Genomic DNA, 15,666 nt, shown 5'->3' with positions numbered 1-15,666 from the left:
TAAATTACTAAACCAAATTTTGGTTTCCAATGTGATGTAGTTAATGAGATATTGGCAGTTGAAAATGGAAGAAAAATGATGACGCACAAAAACTGACATATACCCCCTCACTAAATTGGCCACATCTCAGAAAGTACTGATCCAATCACAATAAAAAAAAAAAATGTACAGTGTGCCTATTGAATAATTAAGAAACAATTGTTAAAAATGTCAGACTTTTTTAAGACCGAAATGTGTAGGCCATTTGTTGAAATGACATGGAATGACCCAAGAGCTGTAAAAAAAAAAAAAAAAAAAAATGGAACAATGGGTGAAATAACTGCCATTCCGGAAAAAAGCTATAGTTAATGTCGTCATGACAAGAACAATCCACAGGAAAATCACAATCAACAATTAACATGAAAATTCTCTCAGAATTGGATGAGAATGTTGATAGTTATAAAAGCAATTAATATGGGTTAAATAGCCTTGAAAATATATGGTACACATGTCATATATAGTACTGTGCGTACAATGTATTATAAGTCTTTAAATATAAACAAGACATAATATAATTTTACATATCTATGGACTTATTATTTCCCCAAAAAAGTCATATACAGACACAATAGCACGGACCAAAATGAGATTCTCTAAATTTAAGCAGAGAATAACACACAAGTGGTGCCAAAAAGCACTTTCAAGACAAGTAAGAAAGCTGTAATTTTGTGTGTGCGTTTCTGGATTATGTAGAAGGGGCTTTTTATGTCTGGAGCAGTTGGTAAGCACTGACTAAAATGTCTCTGCTGTTAAATTATAGATGACTGTCTCTTTTGACTCGGCTTCAGCAGCTGCAGGAAGGCAACGTTTTCAAGAACAAGCACAAGCAACTGCTCTGCGTGAAGGTGATGTTTCATAAAATATAGAAATGTCTATAAAGTATTATTGGACACGATAAAAGCCAGATAAAAACAGCCAATTGATGGAAATAAAATGCTTTCAGCGTGCCTGGGAATGTCCACTCTTTTCCACTCTGTTTTACACTAAAATTTAAAAATCTAGATTGAAGAAGATAAGTAAATGTTGCATCTTTACGACATCAATAAATCAAAGCTTACAAAACCACGTTTTTACCTTAACTCTCGGAGCATTTTGGGTGTTTTTATTTGTTTGCCTCTCAATATTCCAGTCATTTTTAAGACTAGTTGAAATTTTGCCACTATTGTTTTATAAATTTTATTTGCTTGATTCTAAAGTCCTGTGTATTGGAAGTGTATAGAAAAGGAGATATGCATCATACTAACACTTAGCAACCTCATGACCAAATTTGCCCCATTGACTCCCATTGTAACCACATATTTTTCATATACTGTAATCATGACAAATCATAATGCTTTTTCAATTAATACCTAATAAATCAAAGCCTCTACTTTCAAAATAAAGGGAAAATAGGTTTCAGGTGTAATGACCCCCTAACAACCAGAGACCATTGCATAAAGTTTCGGGGAAATTTCAGTGAAGGCCTGGATTTCTTACCATGCAAAATATACAATGTGTACAAGTGTATTTTTTTCTTTAAAACTGTCTTTGTGCCAAAAATAATAATGCATTCAAATCAATTCTGCAAAAAATTAATGACACAATCAAGCCTGTAATATTTTCATCAAAATTATTTGACTTTGGTCCTCATTTCTTTGGAAATACTGCATATTTAGTGTTTTTCCTGCTGAAAAAATTAAAGGTTTTTCTGATTTAAAAAAGTCCATACAAACATAAAAAGGGTTTGAAAATTATAATACATTTTATATCTATGAATAGGTTTGAAGTAGTTAAAAAGATCTGATGCGGTGGAAGTAAAAACAAAAATCATGGAGTACTGTTTTATGGCACTTTTATGAGACGGACTGTTTGTGTACACATGGTGTTCATGTGTATATACATATAAAGGAGTGCACAAGGGTTAATATGCATGCGGGCTGATCAAAATATTCAGAAAAAAACTCTAATTTAATAAATTTAGTTTTTTTTACTGATTAAATAGCACATGAATTTGTTTTGTTAATCAAACAGATTGCTACGTGTTGACAGGAATCCAGCATGAGCTAACACCTAGCAAGCGTTCGCCTCACTATCTACGCTGCAATATGAAATATGCTCTCACGATTGATGTTTCTGGTTTGCACAAGACAGCTCCTTTGTCAAAGCCAAACTAATTAGGCTGACTGTCTGGGTTTTCACTGACAAATGGGGCAACGGTGTTGAGTTATAGCTGCGGGCCTGCCAAACACATTGCAGAGATAAATTCCTCCAGTGATGAGGCCTATTTGATCAAGGTAAACAAATTAACAACAGCATTATGTCGAGAGAAAGGCGACTGTGGTTTGTCTCGGCCAGAGCTGCCACGGATGTTCTCGCAGCTGGTTTAAAGATCTGACAAAAACGCGCGTGTGTAGAAATGCGGCATCCGGTGCCGCCGAGCATCGCGATTTAATGCTGAGATGCTGACTGTGGGTTTTGAGAGTGGATTTTTATGTAACTCATGTGTGAGGTCTCATCAAGCCTCATATTTTACATTTGTGACCAACAAAAGTGACACTAAAGTTGCCATTTTTGAAACTTTTAAAGGTCCAATATTATGCAATTTTTCACCCATCTCCAATTGTTCAAAGAACCCCAACTACATAGTATTTGAAGTTTATTTTCGCAAACTCAACTGTTTTCTGGAGTTTTAGCCCTCTGACAAGTCACATTCAGACCATTCCTAAAAACAGGCATTTTTTTGGGCCTTCATGCAGATGCATGAGTAGGCGTAAACACAAACGCTGCTTCAGCATGTGTGTTTTTATCACAGTAGCATGAGAATAAAAAATTACCGCCGCTTTCTTCTCCTGTTCTGACCACAGGTAGTCCATTTAAGTTGATAGTCAATTGTTTTGTCCTACCATTGCATCACATTGAGTCACAAACACATCAGATCATCCCATAAAGACGATACAAGGCGATGTCACGGCTGCTAAAAATGAAACCAATTTTGAGCATTCACGCTGCTCTTTGGATTATCTTTCAAATGAACGTAAATATATTAACTGTGATATTAACTGTAAAATCAAACTGCCTTCGCTATGTTTGTTTTATCTGTGAGGTAGTTTGAGAGTGAGGAGCTCAAATTCTTATGTAGGGGAGGAGGAGCCAGGATTGTCAGGAGGAGGAGTTTCCCCATTATGGCGTATTATGCTGCGTTAACACCGGATGCGTCACGAAATATTTGTGCGTCCAGATTACATAAAAAGTCAATGGATAGACGCGGCCCAGAGGCATAATCTTTCCTGTGCAGCGGTGATCCGTGCTTCAAGAGCGTCGGCCACGCGAGTGAACTCCAGATTTTTGGTTATATTCGCACATTTACAAGAGTTGAAAATATTGAATTCATGCGGCTGTTTCGCATGACGAAAGCCAATCAGAGTCTTTGTTGACGATGACGTCAGGTCGTCAACACGGACACCGGTCTGTTGACCCATTCAAAGATGGAGTAGAAGCTGTGTGTGACCACCTGGAGCTGAATGACACGACCTTTATAACCAGGACTGGACTAGAAAGGATTTGGCGTGGAGGAGAATCAGAGAGGAGGTGGTAGCAGCAGGTAAAAGTTCTCTCTATAGTTTTCATCTTTGAAAGTCGGCACTGAGCTAGGATAGCATTAGCCGCTAATCACACTGGCTTTTTTCACTGGTGGTTTATGTTTATGAGAGGAGAAAAAGGAGCGCAGCTCCTCGCTTCAGCAGGCAGTGAAACTCACTGAGTTGGATGTGCCGCTGGTGGGTGGGGCTTCAGTTAAGACGTGCATATGAAGCAAATGGGGACATTTTTTGATCCTGTGAAACCTGCGGAACGTTTTGTGCGGCAGATGCGTCCGGTGCCGCAGAAGACACATTCGGCGTGAACGCAGCATTAGTGGGGAAAAATCCAACTTGCCCGTTTGGAGCTGACTTTTTACAAAATGTGGAATAACAAGGGAGGGAGGAAACAGAACTTTTTCAACTTTGGCCCTCTGAATGAGGCTAAAGACAAGTACTGTATATCACTGTAGCAAAACCATTATAAAGTTATTTTTTTTTCATAATACTGCCCCTTTGAGAGCAACATGATAAATACAAAAAAAGCAAAGTTTCTGAAAACTCATTCACACTTCACTTTTTATCCTTTTCTAATAAAACATAAGTGCCCATCTTTCTGAAATATATTAATCTTTAAATGAAAACGGCTGAACGGGCACTTGGCTTTAACTCCATGACAAAAGGCTGAGACTCCAGGGATGCTATTCTAGGGTTTAAGGTTACTGGAGGAGTCAAGGACAATGATTGCAGTTTCAATCTCCTCTTTTCATTTCAAAGGGTACACTTACACACAGACATACTTCTTTTAGAGCCAAATGTGGTGATATTTCTGAACAATTCCCCTTTTGGAATACTAGGTCTCGTCTTTCGTTGGTAGAACACACAATGATTGAAGTAGGCAGTATTTTTCAAATGAGTATTTTTGATATAATATGGCATATTAAGTACATTTAGTAAATCTGTGAGATCGTGGCCTATGGATAATTTTCATCTCTAGTCTCTTGCCAGGTTGATGTAAAACTACCTATAACAACAACAAATGACCAACTATAGTTGTAAAAGTCATGTTTCTGTAATGTTTAGAAAGTGTTTTTCCATCCCACCAGTAGTGAACATAAACTGGGATTAGACTGTCATGACATCGTGCATTTTACTCTACTGTTGATTTGTTGCTATAATAATCCTCGGATTACTTTTTAATACATTTCAAATTACCACTTCAACATTACAGACCGGCAATAGTTTTTCCATTCAGACCAGAATATTCCAACCCGATAAAGCAAAGGGTGAAAAAAAACTCATTAAAAGCTAAATTGATTTTATTTGTAATGCAACAACTTGTTTTTGTAATTCATGGTAATTGTTAAGACTCATTAAACATGTACTGTAGCAAGCCAGAAGGTTGCGATAGCAATTTCATTTTCTTCAGTTTCCAATCAAGTAAACATAATAATGTCAGGCTGTAAAAAATTATATATTTATTCTCCCTCTATTCAAGGGTGCACGTTTTAGTTGACGCTTACAGTCTTGCTGAGTTTTGATCTTATTATTTTTGTTAGATTAGATTATATAATGTATACTAAAATGTTGGTTTATGTATTTTTGCAGCTGCTTTATGTACTGTATCAATCAATTACAAATATGAAAAAAAAAGATACAAACTAAAGGTCAGAGTTTTCCAATCTACTCTACATTCCAACTAAATATTAAATTACAAGATTATTATAATTCTAATGATATATTATCTTCCATTTCTCCCTTTCTTTTTCTCCTTTTTAATAAAAGTTTAATTAAGCCAAGTATAAAAAGAAAAATCCCAAAAAATTGAACAAGTAGGGCAGCATCACCATGGAAACCAACGTCCTTTCTTTGTTGCAAACGTATGTTTTCACTGCAGCTAATCAACCCGTGTAGACAGCAACAGAATTGCCCTTTAGTTTTGCCTATATCTTCACAAACCCAATATGGCGTGGAAAACGGCATCAGACATATCATTTATTTTTCAAAGGGTAGAAATTTTACTTGGTGATGGAGACGGTAATGGGCTGATCATGTGCTCTGAAAATCAAAATGAAGGACTACCGCTAAAGGTGTAAAGTTGATAGACGGTTTTTTTTTCTCCCATCATCAGAACACCATATGAGAGAGACTGACTGAAGAAAGTGGGACACAGGATTGAATGGAGACATTATTTCTAAATGACAGCAAACATGCATTACAGTCAAAATATAGGTTGATAAATTAACATAACATGATTCTATACTTCTGTTTATAGTTGATAAAATACCCATTTGCATTGGGCAGAGCAGCTAAAAATATTCAATCATAAAAGATTGACTTTTGAAATGTACAACTTTTACAGGTTTTCCTTTTGGTAGAACATGTAAACATCATCTCTGAACACTATGCTATTAATAAAAATAATAAGAAGAAGAATCAGGGGTCGTGTACAGTTCTCAGCGCTGCTGATTATTGAGCAAGGCAGTGTGTTTTGCTTTAGATTCTCATCTTGAATTTTCTAAATTGCTGCTATTTGCAATTAGATAATTGTATTGTGTCAGAAAGCAATTTAGATTTTACTTTGATAAACCATTTAACCCCACAGTTAAACAGTCGCCTACTGTTTAATGAAAAGCTGTCTCGTTTAAAACTAATGACCAACATTGCTCTGCTTCTGTTCTTGGTTTCATAAACAATCCAAAAATGTGCTTTCAAAGGTAAAAAGAGCACCGAGAACGCAAACCCAGATATTTGTAGATATTTGGTACCATGATCATTCACACTTTAAAAGCTTGTTAATAATTGTGAGGACTCGAAGTTTTATACATAAAGGCTGACGTTACGCTGTCATTATTATGAAATGACACCCATCATTAGCATGAATAAGGTGTCATGAAGGCTGTCATAAGTGTCATTCCTTACCCTAACCCAAGAACCGCCACTATAGCTCCAAAAGTGTCATAATTTAGCTTAAAGTGTCATAATTCAACAAACGACACTTAATGACACCTTATTCATGATAATGACAGCGTAATGTCAGCTTTATGTATAAAACCTCAAGTAAAGTGTTACAGAAATTTCTATCCCCATTATAAACGATACAGTAGGTCCAAATATATGGCGATGAAATGCAAAATTCGAATCCGATCCGGTTGAAACTCTGTGGCGTGATTGAGGAACCAAACTGAAATAACTGAGTCAAATGAATTTTTGAAATTTCACTCATGACGAGATTAGGGATTATTCACTTTTTCAACGTGAACCAGAATCATTGTTTTGATCTGAAACTCATCCAAGATTTCATGGAATCTTCCATGGCGTGAGGCCTATCTTTGGTTAAGATTTTTGTCAGAAACCATGAAGTAGTTTTGACGTAATCCTGCTAAAACAAACCAAAAATACCAGTGAGAATATTACCTCTTTGGTGGAAGTAATTATTGGCTTTTAATGGAATGCACTGACATGTAGCTCAGACTCACAGTGGCTTGTATAAAACCTGCTGTGAAATTTCAATGAGGATTCTTTTACAGTTGTAACTTTACGTGACATTACCACACGTAAAGTTGAAAAGAATAGAAGGACATAAGTAGAACACTGTCAGGTAAAAAGCATCCTGCTATGGTCGTTGATATTCTCTCAAGAGCAGTGGAATCATCATGAAGGACGCTCCACTGTGTTTAAAAAGTGATAAATAAATCTAACTCTGCAGTGTCAGGCATTCAGCATCTCCTTCAGTCTCTGTATGTGCATGTGTGTGTGCATATGTGTGTGTGTCATATTGCAGGCTCATCCATCAACCACAGCCATGACCCACATGTGAAAAAGTGGCTAATGCTGCTAATGTCAGTGTGAGGCTCCCAACTGTTTCCACCTCGTGGCATTTCTGCTGTGCTCACACACTTGTAGCTGACACACACGCACACACACAGAGCACTGCTTCATTATAGCTGCTGTTTTCACTCATGCACACGTTGGCGAGTAGCAAAAGGAAATTGAGCGTGAACAATTAAACTCAACAAAACAGACTGTGTGTGTTCATATATTCAGCAGTGTCTTTGTTCGCCCCGTGATTTTTGTGGCTCACTCCTGCCGATTTTAAAAAATGCAACATACAGCGACGTGCAACCTGTTAAAGCATTTAAATACGAGACACATGCGCACACGCCAAAATAAGGTTACGCACCTGATCTGTGTACAGGATTATTCACAGTATGGACATAAACGCGTCACACAGCGTTAGCATCAAAATACTGCCTGGGGAGCTCAGTGTCAGGTGATTTAAAGCAACTGAGTCTGCAGTTAAAAACATGTCAGGAAATAAAGCTGACCCTCATACGACTTTATGCGTAATGGAAAATTAAGTCTCGAGGCCAACTTCTACTAGGGATGGGTACCTTTCACATTGGAATCGATACTTGGTACCGGTGAATCGGTATCGGAAAAAAACTGCACCAATTTTCTGTACTTTTATGTAGTAATAAATTTTAAATAATAAAATCTAAAATAATAATAATAATAATACATTTAAATAATGTAAAAATTACCAGGTAGTATCAAATGAATTTGGGCGGTACCTAAAAAGTACTGAATTCGGGACCCATTCCTGACTACTACTTTATTCTATTCAATCTATGAGAGATTTCAATGATGATATGAACTATGAAAAGATTGGCGTTGTATTATTCTGCATTCGATTGCACTCGGATCCCGTTAATATCCGACAGAATGAATCGGAAAAGTCTGCACGGACTCGGCTTCGCGGGTGTCCGCCCGAGTATGTTTGATCCTTAAAAGTTCCTGCTCTACTCCCACCATGAGCCTCAGAACACCGTCTCACACACACACACATAAACCAGGAAGACATACACACAGCAACGAGACGTACGCGCACGTTTGCCCACACGCAGAGACAGACGGGGATACACACACAATGTGTCTGTACATATACGCATAGCTTGATGAACCCTCTGATTAGACCACAATCTGCTCTTTATAGGAATGCATGGAGTTCTGCATTGGAGCTGTCAACCAATGCTCACTGAGGGCTGTGATAGGAGGAAAACTAGTCCCTCCTCCCAGCTTTTATAGGAGGGGCGGGGTCAAAAGTGACAGTTGGTGATGCACGATGGTCACAATAATCCGTCCCAGCCAATAGTAAAATTTAATTGTAATAGCAGACGTTCAACCCTTAGAGGGCAGTCACGCTGACATTTTACAACTAAATACACAAAATTAAAATATGTTTACTAAAATAATACAAGCTGGACTAGGATCAATCAACAGCACTACTTAATAACCAAATACATATGCATTCAGCAGAAAAAAGTGAATTTGAGGTTTAGTTACTCTTTAAACAAATTTCAAGCATGGACCCAAGACTGAGGCGAGTTGCTAATGCTAGTAAATAACCAAATTAGTTTCTAATCTGTACTTTTATTTTAATCCACGAGGACAGATTTTTGGAAATGAATACGATAAATCACCAAACATTGAAATTGGAAAATGCAGCTGCAGGTTATCGTCTGTCAATGTTAATCCTTCTTTGTCAGTGATTTCACCTGTAGGCAGGGCATGTTTATAGAAGCCATCGTCTGAACTTAAAATGACTATTTACTGCATTACATGCTTGTATACCCAAGGCCAATACAATCTGCAGTAAATAGATTAAACCAAACCAAACCAAGGTCACATTCATAATACAGTCAGTACAATGTAATTTAAGGTTTTACCAATATTACTATCCATGTAGTGTTCCTGTTTTTTTTTTTGTTTTCTTTGTTTTTGTCTTTTATGGTAGAGCAGTGAGTGATCTGTTGTAAATCTTCCCGTCACAAGGCCTGAACGAATGAATTTTCAAATTCATAGGTATGCTTTCAGTGAACAGATCAAAGGTTTCAAATGTTTTAAACCTATCAACAAAAATGGACGATGTTTGCCACGCTGCATGTCGGTGCACTACGACACAACCTACAACTCCGAACACCTCAAGGCATCAGATTCTGTTATTTGATACTTCCATTTACTACATCAAGGGAAGGCAGAAGCAACAGTACAGCGAAAGAAATAACATTATAACAGCAAAAAAATATATATATTTATTTTTTCTGGCTCCTCCGCATCGAGAAGAGCCAGATGAGGTGGCTCGGGCACCTAATTAGGATGCCCCCTGAACGCCTCCCTAGTGAGGCGTTCAGGGCACGTCCCTCCGGAAGGAGGCCCCGGGGAAGACCCAGGACACGCTGGAGAGACTATGTCTCTCAGCTGGCCTGGGAACGTCTCGGGGTCCCCCCGGAAGAGCTGGAGGAAGTGGCCGGGGAGAGGGAAGTCTGGGCCTCCCTACTGAGGATGCTGCCCCCGCGAGCCGGAAACGGCTAAGCGGGAGAAGATGGATGGATATTTTTTTTCTTCGAAAGACACTATTACGGTTAATGTCATGTCTGATGTTAAAACCTGATGAAAATCTTTTTGCATCACATTGTCAACACTCATCGAGCGAATTAAACATAAACAACTTTGGTGCACAAAGAATACATCTTTGAATTGTGTCGTTGATGGAATTAACATTTCATCTGTAAGGCATGAAATTAAAGTAGTTTCACTTCTGTCAAAAATAAATTTAGTCTTGAAATACTGTACTCTTTTCATCATAGCCATCGCTAAATATTCATTAAAAAGTGTGAAAATTTAATAGTATTAATGAATGGGGTTCAGAAGCCTGGAAATTAGTGTTGCAGATTTATTCCAATTGCTATGTAGAATATAAAATACACTGAAGCTTTGTTAATAAGTTCATTTCTTAATCATGAAAGATTAATATTAGCAGTGCTAAAACCATAATGTTATGGTTTCACAAAAGTTCTAAAAACAAACCTTTCCTTAACTTTTGATGTAGGAACAGGTACAGGAAAAAAATGCATTTAAGGTCAATGGGATTTTTTTTTTTTTTTTTGGTAAACTTTTCATGAATGTTAATCATTAATGAGATGATTCTGCACATATGCTTTCCTTCTTACTCCTTATCCACATCCATCCCCAAGAATAAAATCATTCCTCCTCTTTTTTTTTAATTGGTTTTCCAGCTTAACTAACAGTTTTAGTTAGTGTTAATTCTAGAATTAGCGCCGTGGCTCTCCTACCACTGGCCAGGATTTACGTCCCGTGATAGTCACGAATCTCATTTGCTTCCTAATCACTAGAAACCCACTCCACAAAAGCCTCTTGATGAAACCAAAGAATTTTTCTTCCCCAGGATAACATCAAGATTTTAGGATTCTGTGGAAAACGTTAAATGGAAGAGAGTGGCTGCACAGCAGGAACTCTGTGATACAGCTGCTGCCATCCACCCGTTTATCCCCAAGCTGTGCAATTTCCCCGTGTCCCTCTCCAAGCCTCTCTAGAAAACAGCACATAAGCTTAGTTTTCCTTTCTTTTCAACTAACTCCCAAAGATGTCCATAGCTATGGTGCTATATGTTTCGTCCAAGCTCGAAATCCGGCTTTTTGGCATTGAATGGTCGTCTTGGGCTTCATAACTGGCTTGTGTTGAGCCTTAAATAAGATCCCATGCTCGATTATCCACAAACTTGTCATTGAAAATGTTCCAATTCTTTTTTAACAGCAGGATATATTTTTTTTTTACAGATATTAGATGTATGTATTTAACATGAACAATCAGAGTGCAAACCTCCACCAAATGCCAAATATCCTCTTAGCCAGATATTGGCAGTTATCCTGATCATGGTACTATTATCATTCACACTTTGAAAACTTGGAAGAAATTTCTATTCCCATTAATAACCGTACAGTAGATCCAAACGTATGGGCACGCCCATTTTTCCCGCCCAAAAAAGCAATTAAATGTGCAATCCGGATTCGATCTAGATTGAATTCAGTTGGCTAATTCAGAAACTAACCCAATATAACTGGAAAAAAATGCCATCTCTTCATCTCTGGGCAGTTCTTGTCCAATTAGAATTTAAAAAACTACCATATATCCACTTTAAAATACTCCAAATAATAAATATACAGTATATATATATATATATATATATATTTTTTTTTTTTTTATTATTATTATTTTTATCACAAAATCCAGACTTAGAGGTAATACATTTTCTGGCCCACTTGATCCTTTTTTCAGGGTCGCGGGGGTCTGCTGGTGCCTACGCGCAGCTCTCATTAGGCGTTCATATCCATTTTTTTCCCCCAATCTATCCATCTATCTATGAAGCAAGAAAGGTCTGCATGCGTGTGTGTTTGTGGAGCGAATTTCTCCCAGACTCGGTGTCTGTTCAACCTGAAACTTTGTCAACGGCTTCCACATAGCCCGAGTGTGTGCATCCGTTATTTTGGAGTAACAGAAAGATACAAAAATACACATAATGACTCCAAAAAACATACATTACAGAAAAATAGACCAAACAAAAAAATATATAAAAATGAGTAAAAAAAAAAACAAACAAACACATTTATCATGCGCATGTCCCATAAAATTAAACCAGGGAAATTGCACACGCTATTTTGTTTGCACCCGAAAATATAGTATGTACACCTCTTTGTACATACTGTACAACCTTCAAACACATACTCATTTGGCAACAATTGACCACTCTACTTAAGCCCCCACTATATGAACAGATACATCTGACAGGCACTGTACCAGTATTGTAAAAAGTGTTTGTGTGTTTGATAAAATAAGATGTTGTAGCTTGTAAATTTTGATCCTGCACACATTTTAACAGTTTGTCCCACCACTGTTTTCTGCCACAAAACACCAGGAACATTTTTCCTGAACAGTAGCAGTATCAGACTTCCTTTTAGCTTTTCTATATCAGTCGTTTTGTCTCATGTCTCGCTCTTTTCCCCAGCATCCACTGTCATTTTCCCGCCATGTCTTTTTCTGTCTCATTTCAGCTGCATTTCATGGCAGCCTGTCAGCCTTGACAGATTTGTTTTCACTAATGGTGCAGTTAAAGGTTATATCTGGAGCAGAACAGGCTGCATTCAAAAGGTCAAAGTTAATTTCTAAGTCGGCGGATGGAAAAAAGTGGCAGCATTCAGAAATAATAATACATATTTAAGGGGTTTCTTCAGTGATTTGCCTCACTTCAATCTTCAACAAATATGCCACTAAAGTGCATCAGTTTGAACTCAAACCAGTCCTACGCTATACTTCTCAGACTGAAAAACCTCTAATTGGAATTACAGCAGTCAGATTCCAGCTCACCTTCTTTATTGTTTCATCTTCGGCATCGTCTCTCTCCAGAGTATAATTCCCCGGTCCCTGTCGTATGTTAGATTACATTATTTAACCTGAAAAAGAAGAAAAAACAGAGCCAGTGTTTGAGAATTCATCATTGCACATAAAAAAAAAAAACACTCACCGTGCCCTGGTAATGTGCCGCCCTCTGTGTAGTGTGCTCATGCTGTGCATTGCTCCCTGTTCTTTTCTCTCAGACTGTGCTGTTTCATTACTGCTGAATAACTGGGGGCATGATCATTTGCTAAATTCTTCTTCTTCTTCTTCTTCTTCAAAAAAAAAAAGGACACATAGGGAGTTGTTTCTTCCCACTGTCGCTAAATGCTTGCTCATGTGGATGTTGTTGGGTTTTTGTCTTTCTTATTATGAATTTTATATTTTGATAAGCGCATTGAGATGACTTTGTTGTAAACTGCGCTATACAAATAAAGATGAATTGAAATTGAATTGAATAGTTCATGCATTTAAAGAAAAAGACCCAAGGAGAAATTCTTAATCCTCTTTGACAAAAGTCCTTGGTTTTTTACAGTCAGGCTTTACTTTGTTTGACAGTTTGAAAAAGTATTACAGCACTAACATGCTGGGTTTAATCCTCAAAAGCTGCATTTCAGGGGGGGTTTGTTACAAGAAAACTACCAGATAGGAGAGAAATGATCTGCAGAACTCTTTTTAGGCATAACTGTGATCATTTAAGTGGAGATTGTTCATTCTCTAAAGGGTTTTTTGTGAAAGACTGGAGTCATTCTTTGTCTCAGGGAAATGGCTTAGTTTTAACAAATAGCCAGAGTTGAAACAATTAATTCTCAATCATAAAAGTAAATACAGGGATCAGGATATTTGACATTAAAATTCTAGAGAAACCTCAAGTTCTTGTGTGTGAAAAGTGTATTTTCTTAACTCAGTATTGTTCTATTGATTCTTTTGGAACATTGCAACTCATTAAAAGGAGTTCACTGAAGCTTTTTCTAGAGTGAAGGTGAGAAGACAAGGTGGCAGGTAGTTCAATGTGAGGCCACAGAGCAGATGGTGGTCTGTCTTTCTCTTAGCAGGTGGGACAAACAGCTAAGGGGGAGCGACCCGGTGCTCCAGGAAAAGTGTTTGTGTCATTTATCCTTGTTTTTATTCTAAAATTATTATATCAATTTTAGGGCTTTGTCAAACAGGAGGAAACAACAAGACCAAATGTTCTCGGTGCTAAAGATTAAACGTGTAAAAAAAGAACATGTTTTTTTTAAATTCACTATAGTGTTACTGTATGTTGAGGTTTTTACTTCGGCTGCCAAGTGCAAAGGAGCATTGCATCAGCTCTACAATCATGGTTCATGCCTTGATGAACCTGGTCTTTATAGAAGCTGTTCATGCGTTCATTTTCTACCACAGTCTAAAAACCTTTATGTGAGGTTCAATGGAGTTTCTAAATTGACTATAGATATGAAAGTGTGTGAATGGGATGTTTGTGTCTTAATCCTGTCATGGTTTGAGCTTTGGTTCAGCTCTAGAGTCTGAGATTATTGGTGCCAAAAGGCAAACTAGCCCCTTTGTCCCACCCGTCTAAACATAACCAAAGGGAAGTTGGGCTGAAGTCAACACATGAGTGTGAAGATAAATACAAATTTGGCCATACCTGGAAAATTCATGTAAGCCCCTAACCTTCCAATAGCTTTTAATATTTTTTTTTCTTTTCTCTGTTGCTTAAGGACAAACCAGAGCTGTCCTCCCACCACAAAAATGTAATTACTTAAGCATCATTACATGCCCGCCTTCTGATATCATTGAAATGGTCGGAAAAGAACCCCCTGCTTATATTCCATGGATTAAGCTTGGAAAAAAAAATGCATACAATGCGTGGGATAGTAGATGAATACAAAACATGGTCACAATTTTATAATCCATGTTCGTGACTCGCACCATTAAAAGCCCAAACTTAGACTATCTGGGTCTAATTATTTTTATCAAACGTTAATATTGATAAAATAGAATTAAAAGCAGATTAATTTGAGTGCTTAGTGAAAGCAATACATGTTGGCTTTATTTATTCAAAGTAATTATTTGTTTATGTAAAGGTGGGACGATATATTGTGCAACAATAATAATAAAATGTCACGGTATCATCGAGTGTTATCGTGGGGGGGGGGGGTTGCTGTATATGTTCATCAGAAAATATTGATCATTCAGAGGACAAATTGAGTCAAAACTATTAGCTTCACAACATCCTATTTATTATTTATTATTAGTGTTTATCTTATTTTCAACTGGAGGACTCCGGTTACGCCCCATAGCTCTAAGGTTGCTGTTCGTGGCTCGTCTTTTTTCGTTATTCGTCAGTCGTGTATAACTCACTGTTCTTGTGATGCTGTCTGGCTTTTCAGCTTTAATTTCACAGCCAAAAACATTGTGGTTTATTAGGGTCTCTGACTGCCAGTGTTTCTCTCTGATAGATTGGCAGCTACTCTAGGGGAGTGGTTCTCCAATTGCTTTGGCACCCCCTTTCTCTTATTTCTGAATCAAAGTACCCCCTCTGCCGACTACAACATTTTGCTTAGAAACCTATTTAAAAACAACTATAGAGCATAATGATGGAATGAACGTGTGATAACACATATTTTAAAGAATCTTATTTTGTAAATAAGTGGAAAAAAGCAGTATTTAGTGCAGTGGTTCCCAACCTTTATTGGTTTGTGACCCCATTTTGATATCAAGAATTTCTGGCAACCCCAAATAATTCTTTTTCTTCTATAATTAGTTTTTGATCATGTTTAAGCTCAGATACAGTATTTATTTATTTTTTACTGCATTTTAGTGGAACTAAATGTAC

At 37.3% G+C, this 15,666-nt stretch overlaps 1 protein-coding gene across 4 annotated transcripts in view; it reads right to left on the bottom strand.

The window, feature by feature from the left end:
* Positions 1–15,666, bottom strand: part of dlgap1b (discs, large (Drosophila) homolog-associated protein 1b) — a 124,328-nt gene that overhangs the window by 61,847 nt on the left and 46,815 nt on the right. For all 4 annotated transcript variants that reach the window (XM_028434097.1, XM_028434098.1, XM_028434100.1 and 1 more), the window contains exon 2: positions 12,819–12,904. The gene's annotated coding sequence lies outside the window, so the exon portion shown is untranslated. The remainder of the gene's footprint in view (positions 1–12,818; positions 12,905–15,666) is intronic.

Source organism: Gouania willdenowi, chromosome 20 (assembly GCF_900634775.1).
Source record: "Gouania willdenowi chromosome 20, fGouWil2.1, whole genome shotgun sequence".
NCBI classification, from domain to species: domain Eukaryota; kingdom Metazoa; phylum Chordata; class Actinopteri; order Blenniiformes; family Gobiesocidae; genus Gouania; species Gouania willdenowi.
This window is presented reverse-complemented; position numbering and strand designations above follow the sequence as displayed.